The sequence below is a fragment of the Corvus kubaryi genome, unplaced genomic scaffold (genome assembly GCF_017639235.1).
Source record: "Corvus kubaryi isolate FWS band 111438036 unplaced genomic scaffold, C.kubaryi_AGA036_p1.0 37270, whole genome shotgun sequence".
In the NCBI taxonomy this organism is placed as follows: Eukaryota; Metazoa; Chordata; class Aves; order Passeriformes; family Corvidae; genus Corvus; species Corvus kubaryi.
In genome coordinates this window covers 438,104-457,818 of record NW_024581083.1, presented here as the reverse complement: position 1 = coordinate 457,818, position 19,715 = coordinate 438,104, and the positions used below count along the sequence as shown (strand labels likewise).

The window sequence follows — 19,715 nt, the reverse complement described above, 5'->3', positions numbered from 1 at the left end:
AACATTATATATGAACTGTGTTTCCTACTTGATTAAAAATATAAAGAACTGAGTGTTTATTTCCCTAATTAACCGAGAACTTTTGTACACGTTTAAGCTATTATTATTAAAAGTGTTTGCAAAAATGGTCAAGATTATAATATTGCTGAATTATATAAAAAAAAGTCCTTTTCATGTTGAGCTAACATTTGACTTTAGCACAAAAAAAAAAAAAAGAGATATTTTAGAACACGTAAAATAATATTTTTAGTTTTTTCTTCTCATTTTGTTACCAAATTTCGAACCTTACATGGAGGTTACTATAGTATATTTGACACCCTATATACCTGTGATTAGAGATGTGTATATATATATGAGGGCTAGGCATGCTGTGTGTCTGAGCTTTGTCTAAATGTTATGCAGAAGTTTGTAGAGTTAAAAGGTACGTAGGTTTAATTCATGCAAGGTAAACAATAAGTGCTCTCTTTTATACAATATGCATTGCATCTGGACCTTAAACATATAAAAATGGTCAGTGAAACTTCTGTGAACATGAAGAAAAATTATTAAAAAAGGCATTTAAATGAAATTTGCTAACTTGTGATTTTTACGTTTGAACCAAAGTTCTTCAAATAGTAAAAAAAAAAAAAAAAAGGAAAAAGGAAAAAAAAAAAAAAAGAGAGAGAGAGAGAAAAAAAAAAAATGAAAAGTAAAGAATTTCCTCCCATAATATTTTTTTTCTGCACCTGTTTGGTTTACAACTGAGTAGGCGTATTGTCATTATTGTGTATATGAGATGTACTTGTATTGTTCATAATATATTTTTTTTATTCTGTGTACTTAAAGTACTTAACCTGACGTGCAGCGGTTTCCAGTGCACCTGTTTTTGGACAGCAGGTAGCGAGTCTTTCCGTGTCGCCACTGGCACTAGCACTATCTCCTGAACTCGTGAGAGGTCCGGACCGATGCTTTGATCCCTGTTAACTTCCGTAGGCCTGTTAGGAACCAGTGCAGCACGAGGGCAGCGTGATCCCACTGAGCCATGGGGGTCGGAGTTTGGTTGGACAGTGAAAGCCAAGCCGGTGTGTGTCCGTAACGGATTATTTCCATGTAGCTGTGGTGCTAGTTATTATTACTGGCTACATACCTGGCGAGCCTGGCCGTGCCCTGCCCTCCCCGTCCCAGCTCCCGCCGCGCGCGGGCTCTGCTCAAAGCCTAGGCTAGGGAAACACAGATTTGTCAGAACACTAATCTGTCCAGGTGTGTTCTCCAAATTGAAATTGTTTGTAATAATAATAAGAATAATAATAGACTTTTACAGGTTGTCTTTGTTGTTTTCGGTTATGTTGGGTTGTTTTTTTTTTTTTTTTCTTTTAAAAAAAGTTGGTGTGCTTTTAATTGACTAACTTCTTGCTGCTGTATAGTAAAAATATTAATATATTTTTATCATTAAACTGCTGCATGACTATCATCATTGCGAGTGAAGAGGAAATGTTATAAAAAAAAGATGCCTTAAACAGTGAAAACAAAACTTTATTTTTTGTTTTTTCTTTTCTTTTCTTTTCTTGGCTGGAATTCAGTAGAGAGCGTTTCAGAGAAACTAGAATCTTGTTCCACTCGGAAGTTTTTTGGGAATGCAATCATTTTGCTGAATGGTCTTGGCTGAGTTAGGGGTCAGGTAGACCTGAGCTGCTCCTGTGTGAGCAGGAGCTGCCAGCACTTCTTTACCGAGGGGCAAGGATGGAGTTTTGGAAGGGTGGGGAGAAAACAAAAAAAAAGCTTGTTTTAAAGAATTTGATTTCCTGCTGTCGTTTTATTCCCGGTTGAAATTATGATTCCCTTTTTCTTCTTGGGTTTTGTTTTTGGTTTTTTTTTTTGGTTTTTTTGAGATGTACTGTAAGTGTCAAAACAAGCTGTTTCCATTGTACCATGCATTATTGCCCTTGAAAGAAGTTTGCTGTTAGTGTTCACAGAAAGTTAAACACAAGACGCTGGTAGCGAGGTGTTTCTGTTTCTTTTTAAACAATCACTGGAAATGTTTAAAATTGCTTTAATGTGCACTTTTCCTATTTCCCAGTAGTGGAATAAGCTTTTCAGAGTGCGTAATGTGACATTTGAAATGGTTCTCAATTGCATGTAAACGTGTCTGATAACCTGCTTCTGAATCGGAGGCTCTGGATGGGCAGTTCCAGCGATTATTGTACTTCAACTGTGATGTGTCGGGACTGCACTCTCCATGCTGCTAGACGTAGTTAGGAGTTTAATTGCTTTGGTTTTGCTACTTGATTGATTGTCTCGGTCCTGCTGTTCACTGCCCTCCCCAAAGTTGTCGCGCTGGCGACGGACGCGCTCCGCTCCGGCGCCCGTAGTTCCACGCCGCCGCGGTGCGTTCCCAGCAATAAGTAGCGGGAGGCGAGGAGAGCACGGCAGAGTGTCCTTCCGTCCCTCCCGGCTCCTGGGAGCATCGCTAACGAGGCAGGCTGCTCCCGTGGTCTTCCTCGCCCGCGCCGCCCGGATCCTGCCCAGGATCCGGCTGACTCGAGAAGCGCACGGGCCGCGCGGTTCCAGTCAAACCAGTACAGCCTGGAACAGCCCGCGGGCAGTTCTGTGAACAGTGGCCGAGAACTTGTGGTCAGTTTTTGTCTCGTTTTGGGTTTCTTCTGCGTGTTTCCTTGGTTTTTTGTTTTGGTTTGGTTTTTTTCTTCTTTTAACGCACGTTCTGTATGTTCAAGGACTTGATGAATGATGATAACGAAAGACTAAAATGACTGTAAAGATTCGTGGGATTTTGCTCCTGGTTGTTTTAGTTTTCTTTTGATTTATTTTTCTGCTTTTTTTTGTTTTAATTTTTGTTTTCCCGGAGGTGCTCGGTACTTTACCAAGGCTCTAATATCTCAGTATTTAAAACAAATCAGAGCAGAAAACCCTGTTTAATGTTAGAAGAAGAAAGGTATATTTGACCATATGTGTTGTTTTAAAAAAAGACAGTATGCTCAAATGTGCCAAGATACCTAATTCCTGAGAAGTATGCCTTATATTTTCCTTGATTATATGCTTTTAAATGTCTTGTAGAATAGGTCCAAGAGCATGATAAAAGCTACTTTATAATGACTACGTGCAAGAAAACTTGAAATTCATTGCAATACTGACATTATTTTATTTTTAAGTTAAAGGGACACTGTCAAGTAACTTACCATTGAAATACAACCACCTTTTAAGTGGTTTTATGCTAACGGAGAAACGTCCTCCAAATTCAAATTCTATTTTTTTTTTTTTTGTTAAAAGGAGAAAAAAAAAGTGAAATTGCTCTATGTTTGAGAATTTAAATTAAAAAAAAAAGAAAGAAAGAAGGAAAGAAAGAAAGAAAAGAAACAGCACTAGCCGCTGTTGATTCCTGCCTCTTTTTTGCGGTCCCGCTTACGATGCTGCGGGGGGGGCAGCCCGCAGCTTCCCGGGAGCCGGGGGGCTTGGCCGGACCCCCGCGGGGTTCCCCCGGCGCCGGGAGCCCCCGGGATGGGCCGGGCGGGATCCGCGGGCGAGCAGGAGCCCGGCCGCGGGTGCCGGGAGCGCGCCGAGCTCGCAGCCAGGCGCGCCCGTAGGCGGAGAGCTTTTCGTTTTTTGAAAATTCAATTGGGGGAAAAAAAAAAAAAAAAAAGGAAAGGAATACTTGACAGTGTCACTTCGTGCGTATCCCTCGCAGGGGTTGAAATGTGCTGGGGGTAGCGCTGCCGGGAGAGCGGTTCCCAACCTGTCCCGGGACTGTGGGAAGCGCAGAGGGGCTGCCCCAGGGGCAGCGGGCGGGCGCGGAGCCCACCCTGCGAGCCAGGCAGAGCTGCTGCCGGGGATTTAACCCCTGCTCAGAGCCGACCGGTAACTTCTTTTTTTGTTTTGTTTTGTTTCGGGTTTGGTTTTTTTTTGGTTTTTGGTTTTGGTTTGGTTTTTGGTTTTTTTTATTTTTGGGAGCAATTACTTTGTTGCCTTTAAAAATAGCACTGTAACCACCTTTTTTTATGATTAGCTGTAGTGTAACCTTTGTCCCTTCAAACTATGCAAGCTATGAAATGTAAATTAGGGATCAGTTAAAGATAGTTGATTATATTCAATCAGTTGACATTCATGCACTAACTGGAGTATATACAGATAAAGCTATTAGAGTGACTTGTATGCTAACAGCAAGATATAACATACCTACCTATTCTAAAAAAATGACTATTAATATTGTATAACAGGACTGTGGGGGTTGGGAGGGAATGTTATCTCTTATCTTCTTAAAAGGGGATTTAAGATTTTTATAACTGTTTTTTCCATCAAACTTTAATATTTTTGTCAAATTTTTAGGTATTTAATTTGTAAAATAGATTTTACTTTGTACTGGCGTACAGAAAATAGGGGTTGATTTAAACTTTTTTGAAGCCAAGTGATCAAGTACATTTGTAATAAAAAGTCAATGGATCTATATCAGTCGTACTCACTGTTTTCATTTCTTGTACGTTCTAATGCAGTGGCGCTGTATGTCTCCCAAGGAAAAAAAAAATTGGGGAGGGGGGTGGAAGGAGAAGGCAAAAATGTCAGCATTGATGCTGCCAATTGATGCAACTTTGCGTGTGCAAGTGGCCCCTGGTCAGTGGAGATTTGGTAGATATGCATTTTTCCTAAAACACGGTGCCCTTTTTCCAGAAGGGTTTATGCAAACCTGATGTTTTTGGCATGTCTTCACTTCACGCTTCCACCTTGGCGCCCGTAAACTCTAAAGTCGCCCTTTGGGAAGCGCCTTTCCCTGGCACTTCAGAAAAAGCAAAACCAACCAAAGCAAAACTCCGATTTCTTCTAAAGTGGTGAACTACAGCACATGATGTTTTTGCACCCTCACACGCTGTCTCCCTTCCTCCAAGGTCTGCCACTTGCTTTTCTCTAAGTTCAAGAGGTCAACTTTTTTTTTGTTTCGTTTTTTTTAAGTAAAATTGCCAAGTCTTTTGGATCGAAGACTTCAGCAGATCCATCGAGCTTGGATCCAACACCTTGCAGAGCACTGACATAATTATTTTTTGGTTGCTTGTTTGCTTTAAACCCAGCCCTCCTCTTCCCTGTCCCAGGGCATATACCAAATCTGATTGACTTGTCTGTAGCAGAAGTTGTGGGAGTCAGCAGGGAGAATGACGACATTAATGTACAAGAATGCTAAAACAGGTTTACATTTTAGGGACTCTCGTCAAGCAGGAAAACTCAAAAGTATAACTAGAACCAACCAATTTCCAGTTTCCTCAGTTTCACTAGTCCTCCAGGTACAAAGTGAGTCTCTCTTAGGTGAGTTGGAAAGAAGGCAGTGAAGTCAAATTCCTCCACAACTGTGCCATTTGCTCCTTCAAAAACCTGCTGCTTCCTACTGTATTGGGTGGCTTTTGGAGAGGTAGGGCTCTGCCTGAAGTGCTGGGAGTTTCTCTTTTAAAAAGACACTGTCAAGAATTTTTCATTTTTAGAAACCCAGTTTGCAGCTTTTTTTTTTCTTGCCTTTTTTTTTTCTTTTTTTTTTCTTTTGCTTTTTGTCAGGCTTACCCAAACCTTCCCTTTATTGTCTTACTCTCCTCTTTTGTTGGCTGCCTGCTCCTTGTTAACTCAGCTTGTGCAGCTGGAGGGTCACTGTTTCTGGTGGTGTTTGGACTATCTGGAAGAGAAGCCCAGTAGTTTGAAATTCTCAAGCTGGGCTTTTTTATATCTTTTGCACACTCATTTCTCTCCCTAAAAGTTTTACTCTTCTTGGCTTTCTCCTGGAATGTGTGAAGATAGGTGAAGGGCTCTGAATTTTTGGTGGCAGAACAGAGAAACGGGCTGCACGCAAAGTGTTGTCACAATGTTTTGACAAAACCGACGAGGTAAACAAGCGAGTTCCATTTTTATTCCTGATTCCTTCTGCTGTTGCCATCTCCTGTGCCGCTTGCAACAATGAAAGAGAGTTTCTGCCCAGAGCTTTTTTTTGTGGTTCCTTTTACTCTGCTCACTTGCACATGATTTAGCTCGCTGGCACGGCAAAATGTGCGTGGGTTGTGAGCGTGGCAAGGAGATACGTATATAGAGTTTAAAGCTAGTTAAGGTTAATTTAAATGGACTTCCAAAATTATAACCTTTTTTAAAAGCTTGTATTACCCAGAGCCTAATCTTTGGGCCTGAAGTTCATGGCTTTTATTTTTTTTTTTTCTCCGAAGTGGTGTGTGTTGTGTTGGGATGGCTGAGGGTGATGGCGCAGGAAGGATGCGCCTCTCGTGTGGCAGCTCTCCGGAAGCTCCGCAGCTGGAGCGGGGCTGTCTGCTCTGCTCCCAGCAGAGGCTGCCTTCCCGCTCCCATTCGTGCCAGATGGTCCTGGGTCCGCTCTGGGAGTTTCTCGTAGCCTGCCTATTCTTCTCGTTATCTTTCCAAAGCTTTTCAGTTCCTGATGGGGCTGTGTGTTAGCAGCACTGCAGTCTGGGAGAAAGGCAGCTCACATAAGGGCGTGCAACAATCCCATTTCTTGTGAATTACAAGTGGGCCACGAGGCTTTACTGGGCTGGTGTTGCTTGTTGTTAGTGCCGAACAGCTGCAGATACCAGAGAGAAGTAAAGGCCAAATCATCCATTTGCAGGGGTTCACAGTGTTAATTCTCCAGTGGCATTCTGGATATTTTACTGCAATTTGGATGGCATAGAAGTTGCTGCTGGAGGAGCACATTGGAAGGGAAAGGATGAGCGGGTTGGTGTTTGGGCAGGTGTGGTGCTGTCATTAACGAAGGCATTTCCTGAGGCGGCAGACTCAGGCTGGGTGAAAAGAGTTTGTCCCAGGGGAGGAGCTCCCAGCAGTCACAGCAAAGGTGTTGTCTGTCTGCAGGGTGGGAAAAGGCTTTCAGAGCAAGGTGGGAGATTGGATGTGGCAGAGATGGATGGCCGAGGTACACCTGGGCTGCCATGCAAGTGCTTCAGCATCAGCACAGGTATGGGGGATGGCACTTAGAGAAGCCCATGGGAGCCTGACGGCAGTGGCTCTTTGTCACAGGCAGCTGAGGGGTGTCAGGCAGCTGGTCCCCGGGGATTGTGGAGCTGCAGGGGCTGAGCTCCCCGGCTGGGGTAGCTCTGCTAGTCCCATCGTTGCAGTTTGGTGGCTGAAGCCAGATGAGCATTTTGTGTTTCAGAAGAGTCAAAGCATGTCACTCCCACCTCTATAAAAGCAGTAACCGGTTGTGTAGTCTGTTTGAGGCAAAATATCACCGAAGAGGGAGAGTTGAAGTCATACAGCAAGAAACGAGGCATGTTTTCACGGAAAAATGTCAGCTGGAGATTAAGTGAAAAAAGATAAAGATAGAGGACTTTTGGCCCCACTATCTGTCTTTTGAATGTTGACTGATTAAAACAAGACAGAGTGAAAGGCTGGATATCCCCGAACAATGCTTCACTGTCCCTCTGCAGATCGATACTGCTGGCGCTCCTTTACCCAGAGAGGGGATCTGGTCCTGAGCTTTTTGCTCTGGAAGGCACCATGGCCAGCTAAGATGGAGCCTGCTCAGGCTGGCCGTAGATTTTGCCTGCATGTGGGTGTTGTCTCATTTTGGGTGACCAGACATCACCTGGGCTGTGGCAGTATCTCTGCAGCTCGAATTGGCTATGCGGTTCGGTAGGGAAATTCTGCTGTCCCTGTGTAATGTATCTTGGAGCAGTCTCAGAGTGCAAGACCTGATACAGTTTGGGTTTAACTAAGACAGGTTCTACCAACCAGTGGGCATTAGGTTTATCAGACCAAGCTAGAGCTCACAGGAGAGTGAAATATCCAAAACACAGATAATGTAGCTGTCAGGTCCTGAGCAGGGACTACTGTGCTGTTGAACTTGGCTCTGGCTGTGCTGATGACTCTGGCCATTTCCACACCTGGTCTTGAGGCTTAGGTTCATGACGTGGTGAACCTCTGCTCCTTTCTGGATCTGCCATCAGCTGGGAGGGTGCTTGGTTTGAATGGGAATCTGCTGGATCTCCCCAGCACGAACTCGATCTTAACTCAGACAGTTCCTTGGCTTTGCTGGTGATCAGTTGGTTTGCTGTCCGTCCTGACATCAGCTTTGCAAAAATACACACCTTAACCCTTTCTGAGTCTTAGGCCGCATAGCAGACTGAAGTGCAAAGAGGACTGGCTGCAACACTGGCAGTGGGAGTTTCTGCTGAGTCTCCCTGGCTGTGGCATTGAAGTATTTTTTTCTTGAAACACTATCTTGAAATATGCAGGAAGCAAAAACCCAGCTTCATTCTTTCTGTTTGAGATTGGAGAGGTGAGAGGTGTGGATTTATATCTGCAGCAAGGAAGGATGTGCCCCTCCTGGCTGGGAAGACCTTGGAGGGAGGTGGCTGTTGTGGGAGCTGATCCCAGTGCGTGCCGCTGGGACGGCAAGTGCATGACTTGGAGAGATTTAGACAGCTTTTTGGGAAAAACCTCCTTGTGTTGAAATGTCATCCCAGTCACGATGTTGATTTCAGTGGAGAATTGCTTGTGAAAGTGGCTGGCAAGCTGCATCTGAAGGCCCGTGACCACGCTGACCCCGGTGGGTTTGGCTGTGTTACTGGACATGGTGCAGAGACCGTGCAGCAGCCCCGTGGGTGAATGCCTTGGTGCAAGAGATCGTGTCCTACCGACACAAGTCAGCGCTTTGGGCTGCAAGGTGTTGCTGTCATGCTTGCAGGAAGGTCTGGGAGCTGAGCCTGGGCTCTCAGACATCATCATCATCATCATCATCATCATGCTCTGGATTGATGCATGGGCCAGCACTGGCACGGGGTGTTTTGGGGTGGCTGTGGGGGCTCTGCTGCAGGGATGACCCCCCCAGCATGGTTTGAGCTCCTCTGTGTCACCAGCTGTGCTGATGTGGCAGGTGCTGAGATGAGGCTGGAGGAGGCTCTGTCCGTATCATACCTGCCTGGATAGTTTCTGTTGCTGAGAGCTGAGGGTCAGTAAATGAGCAGTGGTCGTTTCTTCTGTTACTGGTGAATGTCTTCATGTGTGACTCGGACTCAAACTGCCATCGAGGTTGGGACATTTGAGGTTTGGGGGGTTTTGTTCTCACTCTGGGTAGAAAGGCAGCTGTCAGAGGGCAGGACAGTGGTTGTGCATCGGGCAGGACCTGTCTGTTGGGATGTCTGGGAGCAGCAGTGTCGTTTGAAAGGCAGCCACCTTGGTTTGGGTGTCTCTGTTCCCCAGCTTGGGATTGCTCTACTGTCTCCCTAGGGAATGCATTTTATTTCTCCGTGCTCCATCCTGGTTGCACAATAGTGAGCATGATGTAGGCCGCAGTCTCCTGAGGTTTGGAACTTGCCTGGGCTCACCTTTTGCCCAGGCATCTCATATGGGCAGGGGAGCTCAGACCAGCAGCTCCTGGGGAGTGAGTCTGCATCGGCACATCAGTGTCAGCCGGTCCAGGCTCCTCAGAACTCACCTGGGGGTCGAGAGGTGAGCGCTGGGATTTCAGGGACCAGCTCTTCTCTCTGCCTCAGTCCAGCAGAAGCAGGTCCAGCTGGCTCACTTTTGGGCAAGCTGGGAAGGCTTGCCGATCTGTCAATACTTCAGGAAATGCCAGGGCTAGGAATCATGGAGAAAGGATTTTGTGAAATCTGGTATTTAAACCTCCCACTCGAGTGATGCTGAGGAGAGCTGGCAATGTAGCATTGGCTTATCAGGAGCTGTGTGGGCAGGTCAGCTTAAAAAAAAATGTTGTGTGAGCAGTACCAGAGGTGAAGGAAAGAAGCCGGTGTCTTGTCAGGTACAGAGTTTAAATGGGGTCAGAATTTCTTTTTATTAAAAAGATTGTTTTATTTAAATAATAAATGACAGTAGGTTCACCGTTGCCACGGGCTGCTGAAGGGCAACCAGGCAGGTCTGAGCAAAGTAGGGACTAAAGGCTTTGAATTATTTTCTGTCATTAATAACTCTGAACTAAGCACTGCAAATTCATGTAAAAGCCATCTCTGCTTTCGTGCATGCGAACAGTTTGGTTTGTGGATAGGTCTGCTGTGTTCAGAGGCTCATTCTATCTTGGAAAAAAAGAGTTGGCTTCTGAGCTTCACCCGTCAATAAAAGTCTTGGAAAATGAGTCCTTGCAGACTTCTGCAAGGCCATATGTAACTTATCTTGTCCAATGCAAGTCTCTAATTGGCAGTTTAAAGTCATTTTAAAAAAAGAATCTGTTAACAGTCAGTCTATTTTTAGTTTAAAGATGGACTTTATATGGTCATAAAGTAAAATTCCTAGCTTAATTATGGGAATCAAAGTACATTGGCTTAATTGCACAAAGAACTGCACACAAGAGTGCAGAGAGGACACGCTTTACGAGTGATTATCTGCTGATAAAATATTGTATGGAGCAACAAGTGGGGGAATTCCAGGCTCTAGAAAGCATCCTGAGGCCAGAACTGCTGAGCTGGTGGAGGAGAGATGGCATCAAATCCTCTGCAGATGGTCAGGGTTCATTCCCACCACAGCACCGGCTGCCTTGCTTTGTATTTATGGAGGCTTGAAACTGGACAGGATTAAAGGGGTGATTTATAACCAAAGCCTTGGTTGAGGAGTTGATTTGTGTTCTGGAGGTGCCACCAGGAGCTGGAGAAGCAGCTGTGGGAGGTTTGAATGGCAGAGGATTTGGTGATGGGAAATACAAGCTCCCGGTGATAGGAGATCCATCAGGTCAGAACTATTTGCCTGTTGATTGGACACATAGACCTTGAAAGGTATCAGAGTGCTTGGGGCAAGCCTGAAGCTGCCATTCTTGAAGCTGAGATACCCGGGAAGCTAAATTTGGGTGTCCGGGAAGGAGATAGAATTTAGGATGTGGCAGCACCTCTTCCTAAAGTCTTGGTGGTATGGGAAAAGGCTGTGACAGGGAGGTGAAGTGAATATGACTCCACAGCGTTTCCACTTCAGCCCAGGCATCCCCAGACTGGTGGCACGGGAAGTGGGCAGGGTTTGGGGAGGACAGACTGAGCACAGCTGGGGGAAGGCTGAGGCTGTCGGGGCTCGGGGTGTGCAGAGGTTGGGAGCAGAGCTGTGTGCACAGGAGGGACAGCCAGCTTCAGGCTGTGGGCTGGAGTGAGGAATGGGCACACCTGTACAACAGGGGGGAAACAGGAGACAAAAATAATTGTTGTAGACTGCTCAGTGGTGAAAAAAGACCTCGGCATAGCTGGTCTGATTGAAACATGGTGGGGGTGATGAAATCAATAAGATACTGCATTACCTGCCATTGCACTCTACTGAGCAGGTATGTTAGGTCATAAAGAACACTGCATCTAAAAGGTTGCTGTAAAATCTGAGGAAATTGGAGTCCTGATGACCAAACAGCTGCATTTATGTTGGATATAAATTCTGTATTTTAATGACATGGAGGTATTAGGAAGTTTTCTATTCCAGACAAGAGGAAAGTTGTGGGTTTCTTGAGCCTTGGGAAAAAAACAGGCTCATGCATCTTCATAAATCTGTTAGAAAAAGTAAGTTCCATTATGACCATGCTATCTAGCCGGACTGTTTGGGAAGGAACTGGCTAACATTTCGGTGCTCAACAGCTTGATTTACTTAAAGGATCATTTCTTGTAACAGCCTGGTCTAGAGTTAGCCTTTGTTTAGGACTAAAACGTAAGAACTGATTCAAGATACAATTATCGTTGAGTTGGCAAGTGGCAGTGACCAGCTGGAGGTCACTGAATTGCAGGTTCAGTATTCTCAGGGGTGGAAGGTGCTGGACTAAAAGTGAGTCTTGTGTTACAAAATATTGCAGGGGAGAAGATCAGAAAAATGAAGTCCTTAGATTTACCATAGATATGTGGGAAGGTTACAGGCATCTAGATGAGGCAGAAGTCTGTCATGAAAGAGCGAAGAACCCTACAACTGTTGTTAAAAATAGTTATAAAGGAAGGGACTTCTGGAGTTCAGGAAGATTCCATCAAAAGACAGAAGTCCAACTCTTGAGGAGCAGACTGAAAGAACCATGTGGTAGGGCAGAAAATGAAGCAGTTTAGGCAGGGCTTTGCAGAGCTGGGGGCCTTGGGGAGCCAATGGTGTCTGAGGGACATCAGAGACAGGGCTGGGGAGAAAATCTGGGTTTCATTTCCTGCACTGCTTCATGCCACTGAAGTGACTCCTCCATGTCATTCTGGAGCACAGGGCATGTTTGAGAGCCTGCTGTCCAACACCTCATCCTTTTGGGTGAGATAAGGAGCCTCCCTCTAAAACTCAAGTGAGGCAGAGATGCTGGAGCAAAGTAGGAAATTCAAGTAGAGAAGCAACAGGTGTATCAAGGGGTTTCTAAAAAGCTTGGCTCTGAAACACTAAAGGTACTAGCAAAACCAGGGCTGTCAAAAAACAGCTTAGTATTCTCCATGACTAGATAACATCCTAATGTCAGGTTATTATTTTTTTTAATTAAAGTAGTAATCGAGGCACAGGGAATTGAAGATCAGCAACCCTGAACTCCAGTTTGAGAAAGAGAAGCTGAAGTGCTGCAGCTCTTCAGTGTGTGAGGTGGAAAGCAGCACACTTTCTGCAAAGAAAGGGGATTGGACCAGGTGATCCCTTCCAACCTGATCCATTCTTTGATTCTGTGATCAGTCGGGTTTGCTGGGGCACCTGCCAGAATGTCTGAGCACCTTGACAAACAGCAGGATAAAAAATAGGCTTATAATGAGAAGAGAAATATCATGGAGCCCTTCCTTGGTTGCAGTTCTATTGGTCACTTGGGGAGCAAAAGGCAGACTAAAGTCTAGTTAAAGAATGATTAAAGACTTCCAAGTCTGCATCTTCAGCCTTTGAGCAAATGAGTTCCATTCAATGGTTTCATTAAAACCAGAGTTGCTGGGTAGAGAAGGGCTGATTTTCATGGAACTTTTCTGGTGGACACCACTAGGTCCAAGTTGCAAAGTCTGATCTGAGGGGAGAAACAAGCCCAGAGTACTGGGTAATATGGTATCTAAATTTCTCCTGTAAAGCAACACCCCCAGTTCCTGCCTTGAGCTGGACTTGCAGGTCTGCCAGATCCCAGAGTGTGCCTGGATAGCTGATACTGTGGGTACGTTCTGTTTTCTTTTATCTTTATTGAGAAAAAACTCTTGCTTTTGAAAATGGGCAGAAAGGGAAGGAGTAGGGACAGAGAGAGGTCTAGGCAGCACTTCCAGCTCTTGTCTAGGTCTGTCCTTGAGGGAGGGTTGTTGGTGTGTGTGCATGTGCAGACCTGTGTTATCTCTCTTCCCAAGACACTCAGGAGCACCCACAGGTAACTGGTGTCAGCCAGAGCAACCTTTGGCTGCTCTGGCTTAATTTTAGGCTTCTTAAAAGTCTAGGAGTCATGGCAAATACCCTGACTTCTCCCATCTTCCCTGTCTCCAGCAGATCATGGTACCGAAGAGTGAGTGCTCTGATAAGTTGTTGGAGTTTGCAATAGAAGCAGGATAACTGCAGGCACTGCGAGGCTTTCAGTCAGAGTTTATGTTTAAAGACAAGGAGCAGAGTGCTTGGGTTATGCTGGAGAAGTGACCCCAGCCTGGCTATGGCTGGAAAATTGAGAAGAGCATGATAAGGTCTGGTTCTGTGAGCATGGGGACATGTGAGGCAACAGGCAGTGGGGGAAAAAAGCAATTTTTAATGCTCCGTCAGTATGCCAGGCTGTAAGTGAATTGCTCATTCAGAAGAAGAGCTCAGATTCTGGCAGCAGAGCAAATGAAGTGAAGGTGTGTAGCCTGCCACAGGAACCCTGCACATTCCAGATGTAGGTGCAGGTTTGTGAGGCTGCTGAGCAGGAGCTCCTCTGTACCACAGCTCGTTAGACCCCCACGGTGTCCCTGTGCTGCTCTCCCTGGTAATCGGGTGGTTGTCACTGGCACAACCTTTGTGCCTACCCCTAGATATCCATTAGATTGCTCACTTCTAGTTGAATTATACCAGCTGACTTTGAAGTACTCAATATAAAACCATCGTGGTATGCTTGCATGATAGTTATTTGATGTAAGAAACAATTTCTTGTGCTCTCTCTTTAGGAATTTGGGCTTTGAGTTTCACTGAGGTGTGTTGTTCGTACCCAACTGCACAGGATCAGGCCCATCTCTGTTTTAAAATGTATTTCACATCAGCGTTTAGAAATGTTCTAGGAAACAAATTAGGAGATCGAGTTGTCTGTCACAGGCTCAGATGATCATAGCGACTTGTGCTCAAGGCTCCGTCCTCGTAGAGACCTGCACGGCTGCTTTGTGTAACTGCTGTCAGAGCTCTGGCGTTCTGGTAATAGTGTTTTTTAATAAATGTACTGAGTATACTCGCCTTTAAATCCTGTTAGGTACCGATAATTATCACTGATATTCTGTACATTAGCTCTGTACTAGCATTCACATTGGACTAGGCTTAATAGCGTGAGTGGCAAAGATGACTTGAAAAAGGAAAATTAATTTATACCCTTTTCGTGTGGTTCTACCCCGTGTCGTGGGTGGTTTGTAGAAGTACCAGAAGTGCTACAATGGTCTTCCCCCTTTTACTTGCTGCAATTCTCTGCAGAAGAACATACAGATTTAAGTCTGTTTTTCCATCCTTTGGAGACACTGAGATGTTATCATGGTGAGGCCCATGGAAATACCCAGACAAGCTGGGCCCTCACGCAGAGATAAGGCATCTTTTCCATTTGTTTTTTTTTTTAATTCTGCTGTCCATCCTCCAAGCTTTTTTTCTTTTTTTTTTTAATGTAAAAAAGTTATTCCCTCATCTGTCAGTGCAACATCCTCTAGGATATTTGTGGTCTTCCAGGAAAGGTAGACAGGACTGGAATAACCAATGCCAAAAATTGCCCATGGCAAGGGAGGGAAATCCTTGTTTTCAAGACAAACCCCATCCAGACTTTTTTTCAGACACCCCGCAGCACACCACAAGGGTATAAATCCCGACTTTTTCTTTTCCAGGTGATCTTTAAGGCCAAGTAGCAGAGGGCAGGGTTTTGCCCTCCAGCGGGGTTCCAGTGCTGTGTGGCATCCGCGCTGTCCCGCAGGTCTGAGCCCCCGGCACCCCGGCATTTAGGGAGCTCCATGGGGTTGGCTTTCACCATGTCCTCGATTTGGATCCCCAGGGCAGAAAAATTAGGACTTTCTCAGTTAAAGAAAAAACCGAAAGTGAAGCAAAATCTCTGGAGAGTTGTGTTTCCCCACAGCAGTGACAGCCCCTCAGCACCCACTTCTGTTCAGCCAGCACCCCCGGGTCAGTCCTGCTGGGTTTTTAGCCATCTTGACCTCATGTTTGCAAATATTATTGGTAATATAATGCTCTATGTACAAATGTCTGTGTGGCTCATGTGTATGTTTCTGTGGTTCAAGTCAGCCACAGACTTCTGGAATTTCATTGTACTTTGGTTAAATGTTGGACTTTTAACTCTTCTACTGTATGGCTTCTTGATTTCTCTTGTCCAATGTGGACCAACTCTATTTTTGGAAATAAATAAGCATGTAAATAAAATGAATGGGTTTATGCCACTTACAAGAAAATGCTTTATTTAAAATATACACTCAGTCTTGTATATTTTATGGTATCTCAGGGAGCAGCCGAGGCTCAGGCCCCAGCAGCCTTGTGCTGAGATACCATATTATGTACAAATTCACTTCCAAGTGCTTTTGGAAGCAGACTTCCCATGTCCTGAGCCAAGCCCCCGTAGGACCAGCCTTGCGGAGGAGGGAGGGGGGAAGCCAGAAACACGTAGTTTAAGGGGAGTAAAGGAAAGAAACACAACTTTCCTCTCAACACAAGGCTTCTGGTTTGAGGTGTCTGGGTGCCAGAGACACGGCCGGGTGCAGGGATGCCATGGGTCCTGCCTGGGAGCACGTGGAGATCAGGAGCACGATGACATCTCTTTTTTTTTTTTTTTTAATTTTTTTTTTTAATTCTCCATATAAACCAATATTTACCAGTAATCCTGTGTTTCTGTTTTTGTTTTTTGGCAGACTTTTACCAGTAAATATCGGTTTATTCCTGAAACCAGAAGCCCTAAACATACCTTTGTTTATAAGGTCAGTTGGCATTTTGTCTCTCTCATTCCCCACTCCCCCCCAGTACAACCCAGCAGGTGGTTGAAAGGTACCGAGTTCTCTTTCTAGTTTTCCTGCTCTGCATCTCGGGGAACTGGAGCCCGCAGGACCTAGAGCCTTCTGTTGGTAACGTAGATCTGAGTTTACAAATTATTCTTTTACCATTTTAAATCCTGCTTTTAAGGACAGAGGTGTTCCCACCTGCCCACCACGGGAACCGGTAGAAACCCCTAAATTGCTCCTCCTCTCCAAAGCCTGCGGGTAGGTCTCTCACTAGCATCTTCAGGCTTGGGGCTGAGAAAATAATTTATCCCAAAATGTACACTAAAAAAACTGCCATTTCTGGTTTACAGAGAGCAGGACTGGGGGAGGGAAGGGTGGGAAAGGAGTTTGAAACTTACTCTTCCTCCCATTTTTTTCTAGAAAGCAAATGTGACATGGGGAGGAGGGAGAGAATGTGAACATGGCCCTTCCTAAACTCATTGTAAACTCTTCCTCCGAAGCTGGGGAAAAGGGCAAGTGAAAGATCTGATCCTTAAAAGGACATCACTGGGTGTCTGAGACCCCAAAGGCAGCTGGCGATTTTTAAGGACTCAAATTGCTTTTGGTTTATCCCAAGACCAATTGACTTGGGAGTGTTGAAGCCTCCTTTTTCCCCACAAGTATGTGCCACCCAAACACTGCATGTTTTGTTAATACCCCAGAAGCAGAGAACCTGATGAGGGATAGAAAATGAGTTGACAGCACGGTCCCAGCCAATTTTCTCCTCCCAAGCGAACAAAATGCAAAAAAAATCCCCAAACCAAAACCCATCCCTGACCCCCCAAAAAACATAACCTCCTAAAAAAGCAGGTCAAAGAGGATCTCAAATGCCCAGTCTGGTTTTGTTGTACATGGTTGACACGGGTGTTTTTGGCATAGCTGCAGCCCAACTATGTCCCTTTAAGGAGCACCGGGGCTCGTTTCCTCCTCACGAATCCCGAGCCGAGGGTTTTGCTGTTCCTGAGAGCAGATTGAAGCTCCTGCAGCCTTAGTTGGAGTCCAGAATGAGGGGAGCCCTTCCAGCTGTGCACTTTGAGCTGAAAACTACCTTTCCTCCCCTTTTGCAGCCTGGGTGGTTCTGATTGCTGGCAGTTCTGTAATACAACCTTAATCTGAGCAGTTGAGGCTGGTCCTACCTTATCTTCAGACGTCTTGCGGAGGACTCCTGTTACCAGTTTGGTACTCAAAAGCTACACCCCACCATCAGAAGTCACTTTTTGTCTTTTCCAAAGGCAGTGATAGCTCACCCTCTCTAGCTCTAATGGAAAACATGATAATTGCAATGCAACTTTCTAATAAATTGTTCATATATTCATAATTCCGTTGCAATCCCAAATTGGAGAAGAGATCTGTTAAAGGTATATATTAGTCTAGATTTTTCTTATTGTAAATACTGTAATTTTATAATACTGTCAATATTTTATTAACTTAGAAATATTTAACAGAGTTTAATCTATGGTAGTTGATTTATTTATAGGTTTATGTTGCAGCCAATTACATTCTAATGTAAGATTAACTTTCAGCATGTCAACTTTGAGTGAATAATATATCTTTGGAAAGATTAAGAGAGAAAACTCTCGCTCTTAATCTGTAGTATTTATCCCCAATTCCCAGTTGGGAAGTATTTAACAAAATATTAGGAGGTTTTGAGAGCTCATGAATCTAATAACTGCAGTTGGATTTGAAAATTTGAATTTTGAGATGTACCTGTCTCTTTGACCCTGTGAACAAGTTTGTTTCAGTACCTGACCTCTCCAGCACAGAAGTCTTTATTTTGAGCAAAGGGACACTGTCAGACCAATTTTAGTTTCTTGCTTTTGGGGGGAAAAAAAAGCCGCAAAAACGCAGCCCCGTGGCATGTGTGTTAATTCCTTTTGGATCGCAGGGGGAACAGCTCCTCTCCCGAGGGTTTGGGTCCCTGGCCAGAGCAGCTCCATCCCTGCAGCCCGGCGCTCCGGCCGCTCCGAGGGGGCTGGGCAGTGGCGGTGCTCCCGCAGTCCTGCCGGCCCCGGCCCCGGCCCCCGTCGGAGCTCGGGGAGATGGGCAAAAGTGCACAAAGTCTAAAACTTGACCAATTTTTGACCAAAGTGTTTGCTTTTTAAAAATTGAAATCTCTCTCTCTCTTTTCACCTGATGGTGTCCCTTTAGCATCATAAAGATGTTCATGTTCTCTGAAAACCATGAGAAGTGATTTTTCTTTTCAAGGCAGGGGAGAATTGGTCTGTCATGTGTTTGCAACGCAACTTGCATAAAAATACCAAAAATATCTTGAGGGTTTTCACAGGCGTTGGTATTTTTTGAGTGTAAAAGTTAATCTTGATTAGAGATGTGCCAATCTTTACTGCTTTCCTGTAGTGTTGTTACACTTAGGCATTTCAGTTCACTTACAAATATATACTGTAACAGTATACTTTGTACAGATTTATTTAAAATTTATTTGAAAACTGAAATAAAGTAGGCAGAAAATAAAGATATTTATTTTTCATTTGACTATGTAAGAAGGTATCATTCTTTTGGTTTTAGTGCACTGGTGTACCAAGCCTCAGAACCACTGCTTTCTCCAGCTCATAGGATGCTTTTCCAGACTGTGGATACGTGTATGTGTACTGCTGTGTTGATAAGTAAATGCCAACGATGGAGTTCGTTGCTTTTATACATCCCAAAGAGAAGTTCTCCACCGTTCACTGTCTGTTTTCTGACCGAAAAGGCGTGTGTTTGTGAACAGTGTTCACGCGAGCTCTGCCATCCCACCCTCACATCAGCTCACACCAATGCCAGGATGGGAGGAGTTGCCTGCGTACCTTCCCCAAAACACCCTGGGCCGCAGTGGCATCGTCAGGGAGCAGTTCAAACCTGTGTCCTTTGGGCTTTGTGTAAAGCAAATGCAGAACAAGAAAAATCGAGATGTTAAATCCATTAGAAAACCAATTCCTTATTGTACAGTAGTATGGAGATCTCTAGTCAACCTGCCATTAATAATAGATTCTTATTTTTTGAATGATCTATTTAAAAGAACAGCAAGCATTGTATTTGCTAGTAAATCTGAAGTGTTTACATGGAATTACTAAATAAATTATTTGATCTAAGATGGCTCTTATCAGTGCTGATTTTTAATAATGGAAATTCGCTTTGGCAGCTGCTTTTTTAGTTCGTGCTGTTCTTTAAAATCTTCCAAAGCAGGTTTTTTTTTTTCACTGCATCCTTGTGGTTCAAATTAGGTTCTGAGGAAGAGGCAGAGCACGCCTCTCCCTGCGAGGCCTGACAGGAGTGCTAGCTCACGTTTTCCAAGCCCTTCCATGAGGCCATCCCTTCGCATCCCAAAGAGCTGAGACGGAGCAGGATGCTCTGCGCCCAAAGCCCTGCGGTTCTCACCGGGCTGAGGCCCGGAGCCTGCAGAGACAGGATATGGGTTTTTAGCAGAAAGCATTGGGATGGAAGTAAAACATCATCCTGTGAGGTAATGAGTTGTCAAACTCAGTTCCAGCGAGGCTTGGTCCTGCTTCCTGCTGTTCCAAGGCTGCTGGAACACCCTGTGCCCCTGCTCGGAGCCTGTGGGTCCGCGGGCAGTCGCCAGAGGCTGAAGCAGAGGAGGGCTTTGGCTCATCAGCGAGGCCAAAGGCAAATTCAGAGGCTCCCACCCCTTCCAAGCCC

At 44.9% G+C, this 19,715-nt stretch overlaps 2 long non-coding RNA genes across 2 annotated transcripts; one reads left to right on the top strand and one right to left on the bottom strand.

Annotated features, from left to right (window-relative positions):
* Positions 1 to 6: 6 nt before the first annotated feature.
* Positions 7 to 19,150, top strand: LOC121663268. The gene is made up of 2 exons (XR_006015581.1): positions 7 to 17,422; positions 18,588 to 19,150. It is a non-coding gene; the product is annotated as an uncharacterized LOC121663268 (long non-coding RNA).
* Positions 8,888 to 16,027, bottom strand: LOC121663269. The gene is made up of 3 exons (XR_006015582.1): positions 15,941 to 16,027; positions 13,848 to 13,850; positions 8,888 to 8,898 (listed from the first exon to the last, which is right to left on the bottom strand). It is a non-coding gene; the product is annotated as an uncharacterized LOC121663269 (long non-coding RNA).
* Positions 19,151 to 19,715: the final 565 nt, after the last annotated feature.